We start from the raw sequence: 5,798 nt of genomic DNA, 5'->3' as shown, positions 1-5,798 counted from the left end.
GCCCTCATTTTGATTCTACACATCCAAGGCACCACAAATCTACTCTCCAAAATCTTATCTAAAAATAATATAAAAACCCTCTGTAAACCCTATAAAACTCTTAAGAATTTATTTTGTACCACCAAGGAGAAGTTGGACCGATACTAGGATCAATCGTTTACCATATTCCTTGCTCCTGTGGCAAGTCTCAAATTGGCTAAATTGGATGCACGTTTAAATCTTGTCTCAAGCTAGAACATATTACTGACACAACTCACGATTGCATACCCAAATCTACAATTTCCAAGCATTATTTTAAAACAAAACATTTCATATGTTTCAACCAAACCAAAATTTTAGACTCAACTCCCCAATACATTTCTTGTATCATTTGTGGAGTCCTTGAAATTGAGGACCAAGTAAACTTTAATTGCGAAGATGGCTATAAACTTAGCCAATCTTAGAAGTTCATTATTCATCAGTTAAACCACTAAACCCTCCTTCCTAGACCTTCCTCACCTATTTCTTTTGTATGCCTTTATCATTGAAATTTGTTTAATGATTCTAGTCTCACTTTGTTTATTCTATTTGCATTTAATTCGCCCCTTTATTATTGGTATCACATTATATATTTTTCTTATTCCTTTTCCCTTTAACTTTAGCTTTATTTATTCTAATGTTAGTACTTTAATATTACAAGTTGTTAGAATAATACCCTAATTAACAACATTTCAATTCCTTTAATTACCATTATCTCACTCCCTTTAAAATTGTAGCTCAAATCTTCATTCTTTAATTATTTTTTTACACAACATTATACCAACCCTTGATATTCTAGTTTTCTTTCAAATCTTCTTCAACATCTACCTTAAATTATATTATTTTTAAATTGAATTATTTTTCAAAGTCTTCTTTATTCAACGCTTTACTGTTTAAAATCCTCAACTTTGGGACATTCATTTATCGGCTTCAATGATTATTTAATTGACCTCTCTTTTATATTATGTTATTTTCTTCACTCTCGTTTCAAACATTAAAACTTCTATTCCTGATGATGGGTGGAGTGTACACTCTAAACATTGGACACTTCAAAACTATGAACACAATATATTCGCGAAAGATTATAGAAAAAAGAACACAAATACAATCCATATCTTCTCCAACAAACTGATGTGTGATAAGAATACCACAAGAAATATTCAAAATACACATTGAACAAGAAGATATTCACAATGCAATATAATGAAAACATATTTTGAATCTTGTGTGAACTCCACTGAATCTTGTGATGAACTAACTAATTGACAACATAGAGCATGTTGTTTCGTGATGTGTCTTTTTGTAATTCAAATAGAAAGTGTGAACATGTAACATTTTTTTAATACTAGGTTGTGCTTATGGAAGGGCCAACCCTACTGTTGGATGGAAGAACAATCTGCTCAACAATGAGATGCTATCACAAAGACTACACAAGTCTTAGTTGAGCCTATACACCCCTTGGGATATAGAATAGACCCCACGATCGGGGTTTTCCCTCAACCCTCCCATGAGATTTGAATATATAACCTAACAGAAACTATACCCTACACAAACCAACTAATCGACCAAACAAAATATCTAAAATTTCATAGGTCCAAACAGGTACAAATAAAACAAAACATTGGGATGTCAACAATGTGACCTAGTGCCATCAAAGGACATCAATATAAACATATATATTAGTAGGTGTTGTGACCACTAACATAGTCATATCATCTGCGACATAAAGTCATGTATCTCCTGATAGTTATCGATGACGGTAAATGAAATACCCAAAGGAGAGACAGCATTGGATAGCTCGCTCTCATAATTTATCCATTCAACCGAATGTGAGCATTAACCAATCAAAACAACCCCGAGGATGAAATTTGGAAGATCACATCCAACCATTTGATAAGTGAATTATTATGACATAAAAGAAAATATTTACAGACAAGATGAGAGGGGAATGCCAGGGTAATGACATGAGGCGTTCCCTTAAAGCTTTCCTTACGAGCTGTGCTTACTCTCCCTCTTGGTTTTATAACTCTTCTACCGAATAAGAATTTCCTTTCTCGCTTTCTTATGATGGAAAAAGATGACATACCTTCATTCTTTAATGCTTACAATATTATGTTACAACTAGGGCAATGTAGCCCTCGGCATTATATTCGCCTAACAGATCTCGTAGCTTGGAATACCACTGATAGATGTGAGAAAGCTAACTCCCACTTAAGGTCGAGGATCATACACTGAAAAGTTTTGTCATCTAGAACATTCTACTTATACTTTATTCCTACTACACATACCACAAGGTATTAAAAGTTCAACCATGTGATATGTAGTGGACCCAAAAAAAAATTGGTGAATGGGTTAGGTTGCGGCATCAAAAGATTCGTGGTGAATTAATCTTATTTGGTTTAATTTTGTCTAAATCTAGCATTACAAATAATCCCCACAATCAGATGGTTTATCTTGACATTCCTCCTTATGATGATTAGTCCACCAACCATCCTGTACACCAGTTACCACCCTCAGATTCCAATCACTCCAACACAAAACTCAGCATCTTTTCCCTGTTGATTCCCGACAGAATATGGTTTATCCTTAGAATAAGGAACCTGTTGACATCCTCACCAGAAAACTTCTTGTCAGCAAATTTAGAGATGAACTTGGTTAATACTGTAACAATTGCAAAACAAGGAGATCGTCAACAATTCAGATTGGAAATTACAATCTTTCTTGTTTATCCTGTCAACCATCACCAATAAAGTCAACAGGAACATAACCTATCCCTGAAATGATGGAAGTGCTTGTCCCTTGTGACAATTTATTGCCCAGCAATTTAGTAGATGAAATTGTTCAGAATTTGTGACCACAGACATAGTTGCCATGCACTCGTAGATCTTGATAACATCAAAAGGGATCTTGGAGAGCGTCCTGCTTAGGCAAAAGCAACCACTGACAGCTAGCTATAGTAGCATAAAGACCATTCTGCTTGTATACCACGTGATGGAATACAATTTTTTTGTTGGCAGTGTATCATTCTTTCCTCATTAAATCTGACAGCTCATCAAACTTATCATCAATTAATCTTATTTGTGGATGTAATTTGTCCTCCACAACAAATGCATGCACCCTGTTATTGACCTCAATCCAACTACAACCTGGTTCCTTTCTCAATCCCCTGTCTTTCATTGTCTTTCTCACTCTTGCTCTATCATCCCATCTCCCAGCTGCAGCATAGATGTTGGACAGAAGCACGTATGTTGCAACATCTTGTGGATCCAAATCAACCAGATGTTCAGCTGCACGTACTCCTAATTCAACATTTCCATGAATTCTGCAAGCTCCAAGCAGAGTCTGCCACACTAAAATGCCAGGCTCACATGGCATCAAGGAGATAAAATCCTCAACCTCGTTAAGGTGTCCAGCACGCCCTAGAAGGTCAACCATGCAAGCATAATGATCTATTCTCGGTGTGATATTGTGATCTCTACTCATGGAAAAGAAGTAGTGATAGCCTTCATTCACTAGGCCTATATGGCAGCACGCATGAAGAACACCAAGAAAAGTTATATGATCAGGCTGCAAGTTTGCTTCTTGCATCTGTTTAAAGAGTTGAAGTGCATCCTTGCCTTGTCCATGTTGAGCACATCCCATAATCATTGAGTTCCATGAACTCAAATTTCTCTGCAGCATTTCACCAAAAACTTGGTGTGCACTCTCTATGCTTCCGCATTTTGCATACATTGTAAGAAGAGAATTTCCCACAATGACAACCGACTCTAATCCTATTTTTTTAACATAAGCATGGACTCGTTTTCCCTGTTCTAAAGATACACTAGCACACGCCGCAAGAACACTAGAAATAGTGAATTCATCCGGACTTGCATTTGCCTTTTTCATATGACAGAACAGTTCCAGGGCCTCCTCCACAAAACCATTTTCTGCACATCCTGTGATCATAGCAGTCCAGGATACCCTGTCCTGCTCTGTCATTCTTGCGAACACTTCTCGCACATCACACATGCTTCCAGACTTGGCATACATGTCAAGGAGAGCACTGGTAATACGAACGTTAGAATCAAGTCCAGCTTTAATGATGTGGCTATGAATCTGCTTCCCTGGTTCCAAAGCCGCAACATTAGCACACGCCATGAGAATACTGGCAAAAGTTAACTTGTTGGGTTTTATGCCAACCTGCTGCAATTGGTGGAACAGCCTCAAGGCTTCGTACCCACATCCATTTTGGGAATACCCTGCAATCATAGCAGTCCAGGAAACCAAATTTCTCTGAGGCATTTTGTCAAACACTCGGTGTGCAAGCTCTAAATTGCCACATTTGGAATACATAGTTATAATAGCATTTCCAACAGATATATCCAACTCAAAGAAAGTTTTCATGATGTAAGTATGGACCTGTTTTCCCTGTTCTATTGCCTCAGGCATGCAGCACGCGCTCAGGACGCTGGTGAAGGTGGTACTTACCGGTTGAAAGCCTCCATGCTGAAGTAGAGAAAAATGTTTCATAGCCTCGGTATAATGTCCATTCTGAGAAAAGCCTGCAATTATGGCGTTCCAGGATACCAGGTCTCTTTTGGGAATTTTTGTAAAAACTTTGACTGCGTCCTCCGTGCTTCCGCAGTTAAAATACATGGTAACGAGGGCATTCCATACAGAAACATCTGATTTAATTCGACTTTTGAACATGAGCGCATGCACGGACTGGCCCTGTTGAAAAAGTGAGAGCTTAGCACATGCGCTGAGGACGCTGGCAATGGTGATGTGATTCGGCTTCACACCCGCGCGTTGGATTTGGCAAAAGAGTTTGAAAGCCTCATGACAGAACCCGTTTTGGGCATATCCCACGATGAGCTTAGTCCATTGGATGACTACCTCTGGTGCAGACATTTTGTCAAACAATTAGCTGGCATCTTATCACTTTCGATGGAAACTAGATGATGCTTTCCTTATAGATTTTATTCAAAACAATTAGATTTGCCAACACAATGCACCTCGAATAATAAAAGAATGGGAAAGGATCACAATTGGCAGAGACTTCGCTTATGAACTGAAATTTTGAACCAGTGAGTGGCTCTACTCAAACCAGTTTTGTAGTTGAGAAAGCAAATTTTGGATGGGTGGATTCTGTACGAAAGCAACTCCATTTTCTGAAAGCCTAGATGGTTATTAAACTTGATGTGGTGTAAACCTACATAACTATGTATATTGATTGTTCCTTAGGCCACCATTAGAGAAGTTTGGCTGTGCAAAGAGTGGAATCAGTTGAGTGGTTAAATGCTTCTCTGCCACCCTTTGTAAGAGTTTGTTAGTGGAGATTCAGCTCGCTCGAGGTTTGATACAAGGTGATCTTTATCTTCATCACATTCAACAATAAATAGGATTAAACGAGCAAGGTTGTCCAGCAATAAGTCATTACATTCATCCCTATTTACATCACATTCACTGACAAATAATCGACAAGTCCCAGTGAAAAAGGCAGAAACCACGTGGTTCATGCGTAGACGTTCAAGAAAACATATATATGGAGTTTGTTGTTATGAAGATAATTATATTGATATACTCTAGCAAATTATTTTTTTTGGGGAGAAAAAACAAAGGTTTTTATATATAACAAAAAAACAGTTACAATTTTTTGAGAAAACTCTATGTAGAAAGTCTTCGACATCATTTTCGATGGGAGCGTGAAGAAATATTATTATTATAGTTATCATAGGCAAATTATCTATCTATATACTCTCTCCCTAATCCATTATTTATCTAGGATTTATCTAAAG

At 37.4% G+C, this 5,798-nt stretch overlaps 1 pseudogene; it reads right to left on the bottom strand.

The window, feature by feature from the left end:
• Positions 1–1,847: 1,847 nt before the first annotated feature.
• Positions 1,848–5,433, bottom strand: LOC149224489 (pentatricopeptide repeat-containing protein At2g33680 pseudogene; annotated as a pseudogene).
• Positions 5,434–5,798: the final 365 nt, after the last annotated feature.

Source organism: Pinus tabuliformis, chromosome Q (genome assembly GCF_031772625.1).
Source record: "Pinus tabuliformis cultivar Carrire ecotype Pingquan chromosome Q, CPIR1, whole genome shotgun sequence".
NCBI classification, from domain to species: Eukaryota; Viridiplantae; Streptophyta; class Pinopsida; order Pinales; family Pinaceae; genus Pinus; species Pinus tabuliformis.
This window is presented reverse-complemented; position numbering and strand designations above follow the sequence as displayed.